We start from the raw sequence: 17,257 nt of genomic DNA, 5'->3' as shown, positions 1-17,257 counted from the left end.
CCCCACCCCCACCAGGAGACCCTGTGACTCAGAGCCCTGGATTCCGTCTGACTTCAGCATCTGCTCTGCTGGTTTGTTTCTCTGCATCTTCAGGCTCAGAAAAGTTTCACCTGGAGCTTCCCTCTCAGCTGGACGTCATGTTTGCTTTTCGTTCTACTGGAGATCTGGAGCATATCCAGATGTTTGTGTTTCTGTGGTTGATGATGGCGCTAACCCTCCCCATCCTGAAGTTCACACAAATGACCGACACTTCCTTGTTCGTTGTTTCCAGAACCATCTTCTGGAAACAGAGTGAGTCCTGCTTGATGTTTGGTTCTGGTCAGAAGACTTCTTTGAGGTGGAGGCTTCAGGAAGAACCAGAAGGTGAAATGTGAGCCTTTGATTGGCTGCTGTGGCTTTGAGTGAGAACTGGAGGATATTTCTCTGCTCAGCTGCCGTCTTTCTGTCCATCCCTCCACGACAGTCCAGGGGATTGGACCCTGTCAGAGCTGCCAGGCGGGTCGCTACTGCAGTGATACCCGATAGTGAGGAATCCAATTTCAGTGACGAGTGCAGACAACTTTATTCTGACTATCTTTACTGGAGAAGGTACAGAGTGCGGAGTTTGAATCATCACATCTGTTATAGGCTCATGAGTCTGAAGACTTGGTGTAGTTTGGTTCTGGTATTTGAAGAAGGCCCGATAAAACTGAGTCTCAGGGGAAGCAGCACAATCAAAGTGGAAACAGAAACTAATGGTTATATCCATTTATGTCTGGGTTCATTCATTATTTTTCTGAAGCAAATGTAACATTTATTTATTTGTTTATTTTTAATAGCTGCCAATTTATAATTCGATATGCTTTCAGCTGTTTGGTTCTGAAGATGATAGTCCCCACATCAGGCTGTCTGGCTGAGGCTGGGCTGTACGGGGTTCCATTTGTGCCAAAAAACGTGTTTTTTCGTCCACTGTCTATATCTTTGGTCCTTTGTTTATGTCCACTGAACAAGTTTATTGAACATTTGTTCATGTCTATGTACTACTAAGCAATATCTGCTGCATGACCTGTAGAACGACAGGAGCTAACAATGTTAGCTACTGTTGCTAAGGACTTTTCTGATGACCAGATGCAATGACAATAGCAAATGCAAAGTTATCATCAAAGAAGAAAATATTGCTTATTAGACTTTGAGCTTTTTATATATTTGTCGTATTGACTTGGGGACCTCAAATGGCCCGCGGGCCGCCAGTTTGAGATCCCTGTCTTACAGGTAGTGTTCACCTGATTTATTGAATGGTCTGTATGTGTAAAAACATGTGCATGTGGTTAACCGAGTGTTAAACGGGGAAAAGACTGTTGGATTAGATTGTGACGATGAATAAAATATTTTTGGCGTTTTGGCAAAAATTGCAGAAGCAGATAAACGGAGGTAATTTAGGACTTGTAATATGACGTCTCAAACAGGAAGCAGGTGTGTAGACACAGTTTTGTGACTATATTTTGAAGTGAAGCACGGTGGTGTAGTGGTTAGCACTTCTGCCTCTCAGCAAGAAGTCCCTGATTCAAATCCCAAATACCATTCAAGGTGGAGTTTGCATGTTCTCTTCTTGCATGTGTGGCTTTTCTTTGGGTTCCTCTCAGTCCGAACAAGCTAATTGGTGACTCTAAAATTGCTCCTAGATGTGTATGGTTGTGTCAGGGTGTATCCTACTTTTGTCCAACTGTTTCTGGGATAGGCTCCAGCAACCCAGTTGGTTCAGAAGTTGGATGGATGAGGTAAAGGTCCTAACAGACACAAGTGTCCACCGTCATTACTTCAACGAGAAGACGCTGATACGACAAAAGGCGACAAATGGAGCACGTCTTCTCAGCTCATGTCAACATTATGTAACCTTAAAGGCAAAGATATTTGAGACGGAGACTAATGCATATTCAGAGAGACATGTTTTCTAAGTTGTGCTAATGTCTCACTAGAGCCCCCCTCCAGCAAGTCTGACGCCAAACAACATCTTTATCCCAATGTTTACACCTTCTTTTTGGGTCCATGGGACATCTGTGTGAGTGTTGGTGGTTGATCTGCAAATTCTTTTCAGGTGTTGTTTTTTGTCGACACTGGAGAAGATCCCGATCACTGTTCAGCTGAAGCAGAGAACAGAGGACAAGTGGAGAACAGCAACTTTTTTAGGGGTGAATACCTTTTCAAACTATCAAGCCGAACCATCCACTCACATCATAATTCAGACAGAAGTGGCTGATGGGATTGTTTTTTTTAGGAAGACTGCACAGTGACCCCACTCCCACTCACTCAGCCCACACTCATGTTTTCAAACACAGTCAAAACCTAACAACACAAATGAGAAAGGACAGAATCAAATACCTTTGTCAAAATAACTCAACAAGTGGAACCAGTAAAAAACAGCAAGAGAAAAAGTCCCACAATGCACTTGGCCACCTAGATTTCATCTGAATATCCACAAGTTTGATAATCTTTTGATCCATTTTCAAAGTGTTTCCAGTGGTCTTTAAATTAGGATTGGGCTGTTTTTAGCTAAAAGAAAACAGTGTCATTTTGTGGGACATAGTTTCTGCAGAGCTGCAAGAGTTAATTAGAAATTCAACTGGGGGAATGAGTCAGAATCCCCACCTTAATCCCTTATAACTACTAAAATCTATATAGTGCGGGGCTAAATAGTGCCCTGGATTTTAAAGGCAATTCAGACACAATGCTCACTACTTTTCTTTTGTTTTTTGGCAGATATGACTTGAGCAATTTCACAAAGCAAAAATCGAATCAAAACGAACATTTCACGTTTATTTATGACTCCACTGTGTTCTGATGATGAAAATAGTAATTCAAAAAATTCATTTAAACACGCTTTTTGTTCAAAATTGTTCAACCACAATGCATTGTGGTCTATATTTGCTAATGTACTGAGCATCAATGCATGCTAGTTTTTCGCAAAGACTTCTGGGAAATTTCTATTACTCTCAATTTTGGAATTAGTAGATTTGGACAGCACGAGATAATAACGAACACACTATATAGTGTGTAGAATTCGGACATAGCTTGAGTTGTGGGGGTCTGTTGGCGCACAGCCACCCCCTTACCTTCCCATCTGCATTGCTGAGAGCTCAGAGCAGGGAGCTTGTGGCCCACCCAGCATGCTTTTTACGTCACAAAGAGACCTTTTTCTAACAGTTGATTCACAGTAACTCCTTAAAAAATACACAGAAATGTAATTTTAAGCTTAATTTTCTTTACATATGTTTTCCATTAATAGAAAACCAAAAACATAATTTTATATCAGAGTGGGTCTTCATCTCTGACCAGCTGATGGCAATCTTTGATCTCAGTATGGTCTGAGGGTTCTGCTTTAAATCCTGTGTCTCAGGAAAAACCCTCTTCAAGTGTTTAAGATGTTTCATTTGTACTAGCAACATCCTGGTCCTTGCATTTATTTTTATATTCTCCATTAACGTGCACAGTCCATGGTGCATGTTAGACCTTCAGTCAAATACTGCAGCTTGCAGCCATTATCCCCTGTGCAATCAGGCGTAGTAAATCACCCACCAATCCTAATTAAACAGTATGTGCATTCTATTTGTGTGCAGTTGTGCATTCCTGGTACATCAAACCCATGGTGGCTGAGTGTGGGTTTGTGTGTAAGTCTCAATGAAGCATCTGAACAAGTCATGATCCTGGAAACGTTGAACCCAGCATGTCTTTTACGAGCTTCTCATGCTCACCGAACTTCATCTGTCACGGCAGAAGGTCTGCGTCAGATCTGCCCTAAGACTCCTGCTGGCTCTTTGAACCCCCCCATTGGCTCAGATAGGAAAGCTCCAGCACTTGTGCATGAGTAGACCTCCGAGCAGCGGCTGTTGGGAAGCATAGGATGAAATGCCTCCTGGCATAGCCTCCTCCTTTCTGTAAAAACACAGTTTGGCTGGTCTCACACTGGTTAGTCTGTGGGTAACCATCAAGTTAAAAATAGGAAGGAGCAGTGGTCATGTGAGTCTATGGAGAGTGTCCATCATCCAAACAGTCTTCATAGCTAAACCCTGTGATAGTCCTGTTAAAACCTAGGACTTAAACTCCCTTTGAAGCAGCATGTGTGAGTATGTGTTTGTTGCAGCTGTACCATTGATTGTATATGAGAACTGGACTGAGTGACTCCTCCCCCTTGGTGTTCCAAACAGGAAGTACCTGCTGGTTCCACAAAGCCAGAATCTCATAGACTTTTTTTTTTGTTTGTTTTTTTTTTTTTTTTTGACATTTTTCTGTAGTGCAAGTTGTCCGAGTTATAAACTGACCAATCAGATGCCTCAATAAAAGTAGGTGTTCTTACATTGAGCATTCAAAAGTGTCTGATTGACAGATTCTCCTGAGTCCCCTTTAATGTGGAAAGGCTACAGACTTCCAACAAGCACACTCCTGATTGGGTAGAGTGGTTGCCATAGAAACATTAACTCAGACCGACTTAGCCCAGTTACTGTTTATTGACAATTTCTGGCCCCAACATGGCAGCATCACAAAAAATGGCCAAATGACTTAACTTGGACTAGAATTAAACAATGTTTTTGGGTGACATCACATTCACTCAGTCCAGTTCTCGTATACTGTCAATGAGATGCACCAAGGAAGAATAGAATAGTGTTATAGAAGTGGAAAACGTAAAACTTTGAAAAATTCTAGTCTAAAAAACATCAGAAATGTTTTGATTGAACAGAAAACTCATTGTTCAAACTAGAAAAGTGTTGTCACTTCCCAGGAACATTTGCCCAGTTTTAAAGAATGATACTTATCCTGTCAAAAAGCAGCACTTTCTCTCTTGAATCAATTTCCAGGTTGAACTGGGCTGAAATGATTCTTTTTAGCAGGATAATTCCAGATCCCTCTTCTGGTCTGCTGGCAGAGATAAGCAGGACACTTTGGTACATTTCAGTAATCCTACAGTTTTGGCTGGAGCTGCCGCCGACAGAATTATTTGTTCTCCTGTGAGAAATGTTTAATAAAGGCTTCAGGCTTCAGGGGGTTGGAGACCATTGGGGAGGGAAACCAGCCCACAGAAAAACATTTGATCAGCTTGTAAAGCACTTCTATGAGGCTGATTAGAGACCTTCTTTGCTCCTATGACTCATTCACTCATGACACCAGTTCGATACCATTCCGTCTCTTACCCTCCATCGTCTGTTCCTGCCATCTTCCCGTCTTCTCAGTGCCTCCATCTGTTTCTGTTCCCTCCATCCATGCTGGCAGGAGTGCGTACCCCCCGTTGGGGAGGGGTACACAGCTTTCATTGGCCCTGAGTCTGCCTCAGACGTTAGCAGGCTCTTCTGTCATGTAATGGTGATCTGGCTTGTACATATGGTTTTACATGGAAAAACAGGCAAATTTCAGCAAGCATCGAAAACTAAAGATGGAAACTTAAATTTTTATTAGGCAGTGTTTCAATAAAAACTGTTATTTATTCATAGAAGCTTTATGAAGCCCATCAGCTGCAGCACACGTCTCAGAAAACTCAGAATGTCTTACGGCTTCATATTTTCTTCTCCAAACATTCAGAGGATTCCAGCTGTGAGGATGAATGCTGATCCCTAATGATGATCAACTGTTCTGCTCAAGCACCAATCAAAGGATCCCTTTAAGCGTCTTCACACTGTGCGGTTACCTGAAGACACACACCAGAATTTTTATTTCTTTCATTACAAAATTTTCAAAAAATATAGAATGTTAAGCGTGAATGTTGGGGGAACTGGGTGGACTGAGGGTGGAACCGGGGAGGGAGGGGTACTCACTTTAAGTTTGTGTGTATTTGTTTTCTTTGTGTGTATTTTTTTTTTAACTCTCCGTGTTTTTATGTGTTTTTATTTGATTTTATGTGAATCACTTTGCATTTCATATGACTGAAAGCCACTGTACAAAGATGAAAGGGTTTGCCGTGCAGGACATCTTGACTGGACATCTGTTCTCATTTGCTCCAGAGGCTTCGGCACAGTAAGTTCTGCAGTGTTCTAGTAGAACTCTGGACTGAGATTTAGACAGACAAAGGTGATGGTAACTTAAGAGCATCTTGACTTTGAAGGTTCCTGTCAGCATCCTTCTCCTTCAGCGGGATGTCACGGATGCTGATGCTGAGCACCTGCAGACACAGATGAGGAAGCAAGCATCCGCTTGTCCAGATTGGGTTTTTTAGATGCAGGATTTGAAAACAGGTCGTTCCTGTTTGCTATCATCCAATAAGATTGGCTGCACGGTGTTGGCTCTGGATTAGGGTGTATTTATTGGGAGGGGGCTCTTATGGACATCTGTGCCGCCTGCAGCTGCTGCTGTTGGCAGGTCGGGGTGAGCAGACGGCGAACACGGGGAGATTATGTTTTCAGCTGCTTTCCTTTGCTGGGACGGGAGCAGTGAGCGGGATTTGGGTTTGCTTCAGTTTATCTTTTGGGTTTATTTTTGGAAGCTGGGAGTGGGGGGGCTGTCAGTCATTGACGCTGTGACATGATGAAGGCTCAGACTCCCACATCATTCATAATCTCAGCATCTTTCCTGCAACAACAGGACAAGGACTTACCTTTGGACGTAGCTGGATTTGGGCTTTTTGTTTTGTTTCAACAGTGAATGTCTCCTTCATCTTCATCACCGTCAGTGAGTTCCTGCTTCCAACGCAACAATAGATCCTCTTTGGTTCTTGCTTTTGTGGTTTCTGTCCTTAAGTCTTCCCTCCTGCATTTGGGTCTTGCAAGTTTGGGTCCAGTATTGCAGACGACGAAGAGCTCCTCTGATGTGCGGTTGAGAGGGCTGTGTGGGTGTGGTTTATCTGCTTGGTGGGTTTCTGAACGGACTCTGGGGTGCGACCTATAAAAATGTCAGGTCACACCAGTGCGCTGAGCCGATTGGGGTCTAAAAAGGAACGAAATCTCTGTGACTCTAAAACAGTAACGAGTGGTGAGACGCTGACTCTTGCAGAGTCAGATTTTTAAAAATATATACTCCCAACGTATTTGCCAGACACCGATTGTGTTTCAGATCTCGATCAGCCTTCTTTTAAACTGCATGGATGCTTCATGCTGCATTCACACCTTTACTTGTAAGTGAAGTCCTCGCGTTTCTGCTTCTGGACAAAAGTCTCTGTGACTTTAGCATAAAAGCATTTTGAAAGTGTTTATACTTTAAAACTTGAAGCTCCAGCTTTAGTCTTCATGTTTTGATTAAACGTCTAATTAGAAGTTTTTTTGAGCTGAAAAGCAACAAATTATTTTTTTTGCATTCAGAACAAAACATAAAAAAATGAGCTCTTCTTGAACTTTAATACTTCCTCACTTTGTGTCTTTTCAATCCAACTCTCTGTCAAATCCAAAAACTAAATTAAGGACAGAAAAACATTCAATACATCATTTATTAAATTCAAAAATAGGACATGTACCGGTAATAAAAATATCAAGAATGTATAAAAGTATTTTAACAAAGCATTGCTGAGTTAGCAGATGGTATGCACTCAACCCAGTGTCTATTGGATCGCTCAATCTAACATGAGGCAGAGCTCATGTTGCATCACCTCACAGGTGGTAACTGAACAGGAAATGCACAAAATACAGCAACTTTGATGATGAAAATGACTTAAATTAACCAAATCATACTAAGAAATTAGATTTATGACAAAGATTAGTGAGCGCATATTTATTGTATCATTATACAGGTGAGGGTGATGACAGGTGAGGCACTGTAAGTGTCCCTGAAAGTATCCTGTGCAGGCGAACATTTAAGACCAACTCCAATAAAAATTGTGGTTTAAAATGTTTTTGTGACATTTGTCTGATGATAAAGGACAACTATTAAGAAAATTGAGCTCAAATTTGAATGTTTCTTTATTTAAATAGTTGTTAATCAGGAGCAGATGAAAACATGGCAATTGAAAAAGTTCTGATGTAGAAGCCACAAGCTTCCTGCTTCCCTCGATTCTGATACATCCTCTTGGAGACAAATTGATCCATGAACGTCTTTGTTTTCCTCGTCTGAGCTGGAATCTGGATCAAACCTGCACGGCTGGATAGCTCTGATATTGATCGCCTTTTTTTTTTTTTTTTTTGTACCAGTAATGTTAGGTTGGAGTGTGAGGGGTTGTAAGCTAGCAGAAGAGCTTTCAACAACAGCAGGGAGGGGAAGGGGGTGGGCTTGCTCTGCACCAACAATCCCACCCACCTCCAGAGGTGAATTTCTAATGAACTTATGCCAACTGGCAGGAAGTATGTCCTAAAAACTTAGCTTGAAACAGCATAGTCATAGTTAAAAGACCACATGGAACCCTTTTATAATAGATCAAAAGATGATCAGAGGGGGACTTAAAGGTTATGTCATGGCCTAAACCCAACAGACATATTGACCTCTGATTGGCCGGGGTCCAGAAATTCCTGCCCGTGTGCAGACTGCTGCGGTCAGAGGGAGCAGACTAGCTATCCTCGTCCGATTAGCGGAGTGGATGTAACCTCATATGAGAGCAGATTAAACAAAAGACTAGAAACTTTTTTTGTGAAGAACATTCAGAGATGACCTGTACCAAAATTATAAAGATTTGGCTCCACTAAACACATTTTCACTTCTGTTGTGTGGCAGCATGGACTCATATTGGTGGGGCTTCAATTAGAAACCAACATAGTCAGTCGGAGCAGAACCTTCAAAGCCCCTCGGCCGGTCCAGAGGCAGCAAACTGATGTGGTTCTTTTATTCAGCGTTCAACTGTTGAAGACATCCATGCAAAATTGTGGCTGCTGTAAGATCCCAAACGTGGGTTGACCAGCTTTGAACATGGACGCCATGAGGCTGTCTGCAGGTAAAGCGTGCTGCCTCAGGGATGGAGACAGGTGTTTCATGTGAGGACATCTTGAGCGCCTTTGTTGTGTAAATCTGGTCATTCCGTTTGATCTTTAATCAAACAGAGGAAATATTATTTCATACAAAGCATTCTGAAGTGTCAGCTGGATGACAGAACTCCATGCACGCTCTGTGGAGTCTAATGTTTCAGAGCATTTCTGTGTTTGACAGCACAAACAGAGGACTTCAATACAGAGCAGCTGAGAATCCCATTCGAGGGTCTGGAGAATATAGTCTATGATGTAATAAGTGCTGAATTTGACGTATTTTATGGCAGTTAAATCATTAATAATCGTTTGTTTTCATGACAATTTAGGTGCAGAGAGCGAGACCAGAAGATAGAAGAGAAAAGAAGAGAAGGAGAAAAAAGACAATAGCTAAAATGAATCCCCACGCTACTCATTAACCCCTAAAAGGCTAGATACTCAGGACTATGTGGTGCCCTGGATTTTAACACACTCTGGACACACCCTCACTACTTTATTTTTCTAAACTGCACATCTGACATGACCCTTTTTTAATGTGAACATTTTATGAGGCTATTTATGAATCTACTGATGAAAAGTTGGAAGATGTCTCAAAAATAAATGTACATTTGTTAAAATAAAACATTGTTCGTTGTGGTCTATATTCGCCAATCTAGTGGGAACTGATGCACTTTGGGAAATTGATGCACATCCTGGGAAATAGCCAGGAAGCCCAAGAGAATCGGACCACAGAGAAAGAAACATAGCGTCCAAAAATGAATAGCCGGAAGTCCCTCCTCATGTCGAAGCCCGCCGCAAAAAAACATCATTTGGCCAGAAGTCCTCAACCAGGAACATACACCAGTTTAAAAAAAAATGCATTTGTCGGCTCTGATCAGTGATCAGCTGTTTCACAGAGAAAAAATCGCTGTCTTTTTCCCCGGAGGTAAACGGGTTTAGTTTTACAAATTTGAACACTTGTTTATATTAACTTGAAAGAAATAAATTGATTAACATTCTCTGTCCCATTTGAAGCTCATTCTGCACACCAAACTGTTAGACAGTTACAGTTTATTCCCATTTAAAAGCTTTAAAGCTGATAGTTCTGTAAAGTTTTTAAAATATCATTTTTGAAAGGGTTTCCTGGAGTTTAGGATATTTCCACTTTCACAAGTTGCGAAATTTCCGCTTCCGGATAGAGATTGTTTATGGCTCCATCTTGGGTGTGACCAGAGGCCCCTCAGCACGCTTGGATTTGGAATTGTAGAATCCCTAAAAAATGAGGAATGCCCCATCTAGTGAATTAAGTATTGACTAGTGAGGGAATTTGGACATAATCGAAGAGAATTGAGGTTGAGAATTTGATGAAACTCAAATCCAACTTTTTGGATTATTTAGTGAAGCATTGATCAGCTGGAGGGTCCTAAAGCCTCCTCGGACATGGTCTTCAGTATTTTCTATGCTCACAGTAAGGTTCATAATATAATGGACTGCATTTATTGTACAGACAGAGGAAAGATGATGGCTGGCAATAGTGCTTTTGTGTCTGGTTCTAATACAATTTGAGTTGAAACACTGCAAAAGCTCAAAGCATCCATAAACACATTTCTTTTTGTGATAAATGCACTGGCTAAGTGTCCACTCTCTCTTTCAGCTGCAGCAAATGGACGTCAGGCAGTTAAGGAACAGAAAGTGACTCAGTAAAACTGTGTAATGTGGTTGAAGATGTAGCTGCAGCTTACTTTTGTGCTGGTGTATTTGGGAAAAACACGGAAGTCCTGCTTTCAGAGGACTGGCCGCTTTTCCCGTTTCAGAAACTCCTTTGAACCTCTTTAACCTCTGCTTTGACCCCTTTATGAATGGATCTGCTCCTGTGCCAGGTGAGAGGTGAGACTTCACTCTGTTTGCTAATTATGGGGGGGGGGGTGAGATCAGAGCTGGTATTAAGGTGTGTGGGGGGGTGTTGTGTTAACATCACAGTAACATCACAGGTGCTTAGGTCATGCCTGGAGGAGGTTATTAGTGAAGCAAAGCCAGACTGATTTTTTTTTTTTAAACCTGCAGCTTGATTACTTCATGAGCTGCTATCTGTGGTGATTTAGACCCCTGCTGATCGATGAGACGCATTAAGTGAACTTTAGAAATGATTAAAAAGAGAAAAAAATGAAATGTTATAAGTGTCATCTCAAATATTTGTGTAAACTGACCTGAATTAGCTCCAGATTTAGCCCTTTCAGACGGTTGCAGATTATAGATGAACAACCCAAAAATCCTGAAGCCTTTAACCCAAAGTACAATCTAAGTCAATCCAAAGATCGTGGTTAAGACTTAACTTGATGGAAGGCTGAAACGAGCAGAATGTTGTTAGTAGAGTGGAGAACCAGAGATGAATATTGATGGGAGGTGGCAGATGAAGAGAATGAGCTCGATAGCAGAGGAGAGCGGAGACAGACTGGATAAGAACCAGGTCAGTGAGCTGTTCAGCAGATCTGAGACTAAATCGAGCTCAATTTATGAATTGTTTTCAAACAAATGTACCGGACAGGTCCCCACATGGTATAAAACCATGTTTGGGACACAGTATGTAGTAAATGCCATACCAGCCTTGATACTCGGTTCTACGACAGACTGATGACCTGTCCAGGATGTACCCCGCATTCACCCAACCGCTTAGGCGAGTGCAGGAGTCTGCAACCTTTGCCATTAAGAGCCTTTTAGGTCTGTTAGGTACTGTTCAAAACCTAATAAGGAGCCAAAAAGCCTCTTTTTTCCCCTTTTAGAAAAAATTGATACTACTTTGCATCATTACATTGTCATTTTTTTTTAAATAAATATGAATTATATTAATTTTTAGGAACAAAAACATAAATATTAAGATAAATTGGAATTTTCTCAAAGTATTTTTTTTACTTTTGGCAAAAGCTCATATGACTTTCATTCAAAATAAAAGATTTTCTGTCCCAAACAGGAACATTTAGCTAAAGCAAATGTATTTGTAAACCACACGAGAGAAAAACAACATTTTCTCTTGTTATACTTTAGGTCAGGGGTCTGCAACCTGTGTCTCCGGAGCCACATGTGGCTTTTTTACCCCTCCATTTTGGCTCTCTGGTTAAAGAAAACATTTTTAAATTTTAGAAAGTAACAAGTGAGAAAGTAATAAAGGAGAAATAAGTAAAGAAACTCAAACATTAACTCATAAAAAACAGTTGGACAGTACCACAAGTCGAACTTCAACATTTTTTACAATTTTTTGTGCATTCTGTTCTACAGAAAATCAATGGATGTCAAAAAGCACTTTACTAATTAGCTCAAAATACATTTCGATTTGTTTAATTTACTTTTGATGCATCAACAACAATAAAATTATCCATATTTTTAATTTAATCAATGCAGACATTACACTTGCTAATACTGCTTTTGCTGCATTGAGATGATTATATTTGACAGGTTCTTTTATTTTGAAAGGAACTTCTGTCAAAAATGTGTAAAAAGGGAGATTTTATTTTAATGTTTGTGTTTTATTCATGAAAACATGAACAGCAGTTAGTGTATGTTGATCATAATAGTAACAGTACCATAAATACAAATCAGTGTCTTATTTTTTTAAAGGCTAAAGGAAGACTTTGTGGCTCCTACTGGGTTGCAGTCAGTGAAAAATCAACCCAAACGGCTCTTTCAGAGTTGAAGGTTGTAGACCCCAGCTTTAGGTTTACTTTAGTGAGCCGTCATCCTTTTTCCTACTCACTACTACTGTTAACTGGAGCATAAATCTATATATTTTAGCCACTCTCCTCTGAATAACTACTAACCATTGGTATGCAACATAAGATATAATTTACTTTAAAGTCATAAAATAATTAAGTAATATCAGAAAAGATCAGACTTTTTAACAAAGTTTTGCCCAGTACTTGTAATCTGTGTATTCTGGAAGAAGTGCAGAGCAAACAAGGCCTAATGATGCCAGCAGGGATGTAAAAACCAGTTTATCTTCTAGGTTCACTTCAGCCATAAACTTAAAAACTTGACTAAATTAAAGCTTAAGGACCCACACACCTCAATGAAAATCATGCATTCTTGTGGCAATTTTGTCATGATGGACATAGGTAAAGAAAATCAAGCATTTCTGAGTATTTCACTATTCAAAGAATTCAAAGAAAAAGGTTGTAACTGTGACATTTGGCGAGCCATAGGTTTCCTGCTCCACTCCATTCTGATGCATCCACTTGCAGACAAATAGATCCACAAATGTCTTTGTTTTCCTCATCTGAACTGGAATCTGAATCTAAACTGTACGACTGGACAGCTCCAATATTGCTCACCATTTTTCTTGGACCGATAATAGTATGTTGAGGGCGTGAGGGGCTGTAAGATAGTAGCAGAGCGTTTCTGATGACCTCCTGCTGCTTTGCAGAAATTACATCCTAGACTAGAAAATGACACAGGTTTTTAGATTTCGGCTTTAAAATAGATCACAAGTTGATTGGAGCGGGACTTGATCACTTTTTAAAAAAATCATGGCTCCTTCTGAACTCCATGCAGCTCTGTAGCGATGCTGATGATGGGAAAGTGATTATGTTTATTGAAACGTCCCTGACAGAGAGCTGATTTAACCCTAGAACATTTTCCCTATGAAAAGTTACACCATCACTTTTGCTGGGTAATTTTTACCCAATATAATATACCCAATAAAAAGTATTTGTCAAAAGATCAAATATGACAAATTAGACTAGCTTTCTTTTATTTTCAACTGTGGTTTATGTAAGAAAATATAAGCATAGGAAGATCCTAAAAACATGCTTGGAAATTACAGAAAAATTAGGAATTTGAGAACACAAAATTCCTAAAAAAAAAAAATAATAATAACACTGGAGACTTGGTCTTTGGTCCACCCATTCCTGGGACATGTATGACTTTATCCAGGGACCCATGACACTCAGAAAATGCAATATATTGGGAAATCATGTAAATACTTTTGCTCGGGTTGTTTGTACGATTGTAAAGTGTATTTATTCATGAATGAGTTTGGTTTGCTTCTGTATTTTGTGGACCATTGTGTTTGTCGGTTGATAGGATTGACGTCTAAAGTTACTTGCCGTTCATTATCACACAAAGACTCACAAACACGCACACACATTCACACACAATTCCCAAACGGATGAAGCAGCACGCAGAACACATACAAAGTAACCTGCTAGTTAGCATTGCAAAGCAGCTAAAGAAGCATTTCTTTTTGTCAGGAAACCGCAGATGGAAACAGGACACTGTGTGGTTTGTGTTCAGGTCTGTCTAGAATGATTTCTCTGTCTCCTTTTGTTGTCTGAGTTAGCTGCATGAACACATTTCATTATAGAGCTTACCTGTACTTAGAGGAAACGTACACACACACACACCACCACCGCAGCGCCTGATATCACAGATATGCAAACAACTATGGAGAAAACAACAAGCCAAAACAGCAGCATTATATTCTACATAAACAGGTTGAACCAGAAGCACAGAGGTAAGATTTCCTGCAGCTTCAAACGCATCACCTCACCTGCTCTGGAGGGTTCAGCAGCAGCAGAGGAAATCACTCAGGTGTTTCTCTCTTAAATTCACTCAGATGAGAACGCTCCCAGCTCCCTCAGAAACATGAAACCTGCACAGCTTTGAGCCGTGCAGCTCCAGTACACATTTAATACTCATTAAACCTCTACACATAAAGGTTTTTAGTTTTAGAAATGTGTGCTGATCATCCTACACCAGTCTGACAGACTTATTTGTTTGTGTTAGCATGACGCAACAGGAAGTGTGCTTTTCATATTCCAGCTTAATATATTTGTACTTACACACACAAACACACTTTACAAATAGATTAGGCAGCGCACAGACGGTAAACAAAGCAACCAGCTTTTACATAGTGAGTTTGTAGCAGGTGGAGCTGCAGGAGAAGTGGAGTCATTTTTCTGTGTCCTCCTCTGGAGTCCATGTTTAACTGAAATGTTCCTCTGAAGTTCTTCAACACTTTAATGCAGACAACTTCACCCTGATGGACACATTTAATGTGATCTTTTAGAGTAAAACTTTATTCTCTTTCCAAATTGAGAGGAGTAAATGGCATAAATCAGGGTTTCTCAAACTCAACTTACCTCTGGGCCACTGAAGGCAGAGTCTGGCTGAGGCTGGGCCGTATGTATGGAGCCAAATCGAGGCCATAAATATTTTAAATAAAACATTTTGAAAAAAAATTGGTGTTTGGCCAAAAAAAAAAAAATGTCCAAATTTTTTTTCTATTCTAAAATAAACATCATTAGTTTCATCTTAAAATTTTCTGCTAATTAGGGTTCAAAATTCAAAATAAAATATATATTTTTTGTTGTTTTCAAATCTGAAAAGTTCAATTTCAAAACTTTATTTTTAGTTTAAAATTTTTTTTCACTTTCCACTCCTTTTTGTTTTGTTTTCAGTTTCAGAACTTTTAGCCCTGTTGTGGTTCGTTGGGGCGGGGCTAACACAAAGGACCAATCAAAATCGATGAGGGTGGCAGCTTCAGTCCTGATGCGTTCACTGACTCTGAGAACTGAGAATGGCAATTAGAAAATGGCTGTTTAGTCCGTACTATCATAGTCTGAAGTTGAAACTGAAAACTAAAATTTTCAGATTAGAAAGTGAAAAAAATGATTTGAAACTGGAAAAAAAATGTTTTGAAATTGAAATTTTGAAACTTAAAAAACAGAACATTTATAATCAGGTTTATTTTAGAATAGTAAAATTTTACATTTCTTTTGGCCAAGCACCAATATTTTTTTCAAAGTGTTTTATTTGGGTTTCAAATATTTATGGCCCCAAAATAGATACATACATAAGGAGTTCTATTTGTGCCAAAAATATGTTTTTGCGTCCACTGTCTATCTCTTTGGTCCGTTGTCTACGTCTACTGAACAATTTTTTCAACATTTGTTCATGTCTATGTACTATTAAGCAATATATTCTGCGTGTCCTGTAAAAAGACAGAAGCTAAGGACGCTAGCAGCTGTTGCGAAGGACTATTCTGACGACCAGATCCAGCGACAATAGCAAATACAAAGTTTTAAGCATAAAGCAAGCTGAAATATCACAAAGCAAATACAAAGCTATCATCAAAGAAGCCTGGACACGCAGAAGATATTGCTTAGTAGACATTGAACTTATATTAAGGCAGAGACCCCAAAATATCGACTTGGGGGCTGCAAATAGCCCGTGCCTAGTTTGTGACCCCTAGCTTAAACGCTTAAACTGCCTGAAAAGCCTTTCCGTCTAGAGGTCAGTAACTGGTGAGGATCTGAAAAAAGCAAAAAAAAAAGCACCAAAAGAAATAAAACTTAATGAAATTGGATCAGACAGTTTCTCTTTTTGTTTGTTTAACGGATAAAAATAGAGTCTAAGAAAGAAGCAGTGATCCTCTCCTGTACTCTCACCTGAATCCTAATGACCCCCTCAGCACTGACAAACTGAGCTGAGAACAGGAGAAATGCTCTCTGTGCTGGGATGCTTTTATGGATTGTGAGGAATGAAGCCGCTGTGGCGTGGCTCACGCACCGACGGCGGCCGGAAGCCCTCCGCCTGCGCGGCTCGTCGCTCTGACAGATCTCCATCATTACGCTCCCTCCACGTCCTGCACGCTGCTTTAAACCCACAGCCATCAGAAAAAAAGGAAAGTCTCTCTCAGACAAACACTCACCTGTGTTTGCCTCAGCCTGAACTTTGGGCTGTTTCCATGGCGACGTGCATTAAACCCAGCGAGCATCCATTCAGAGCGGAGCTCTCTTTACACCTGCTCACTCTCTCCTCTCTGCTTTATTAGTTTTAGACAAGTTGACACCCCCCCAGCAGCATCTCTATCAGGAGCAGGAACAGGGACTCAAGAGGCCAAAAATGGGGGGGCTACTACAGGTGTAATGAGGTAATCAAGAGGAGCTTCTGCGCTTCTGTTGTTGTTGTTGTTGGTTTTTTTGGGGGGGGCGGGGGCTGCTTGGCACCAGCTGTTTGTAGCATTTCTGCAAGAAACACACATGGAGAAAGTTCCGAAGTCCCAATGTTCTTCCTCACCCCCCACCAACGTCTAAGCTCTTGTTCTCGACCGAGGCTCCTCCCACACAGAACAGGCGGCGACCTCCTCCGAGCCGACCTTCTCCATCTCTGTTTGTGTGTTTCTGCTTCATGCCTGAGTGGAAGGATGAAAGGGCCTAAATAATGCAGAAGAATTTTCATGCTCGGTTTGCAGAGGTGCCGTTTCTTCAGCGATGGGATCATGAAAGAATTCAAATCTTCACAAACACCTCCAATTAGAGCTGGGCGATAGGAAATTATGTGTATCTCGATATAGTTTTTTCCATATCAGACGATAACGATATAGATCACAATAAAAACCAATAACTGTATTTTTTTTATTTGAACGGTCTGCGGCTCAAAAAACA

This window comes from Oryzias melastigma, linkage group LG6, assembly GCF_002922805.2.
Source record: "Oryzias melastigma strain HK-1 linkage group LG6, ASM292280v2, whole genome shotgun sequence".
In the NCBI taxonomy this organism is placed as follows: domain Eukaryota; kingdom Metazoa; phylum Chordata; class Actinopteri; order Beloniformes; family Adrianichthyidae; genus Oryzias; species Oryzias melastigma.
Note: the sequence above shows the minus strand (reverse complement) of the source record.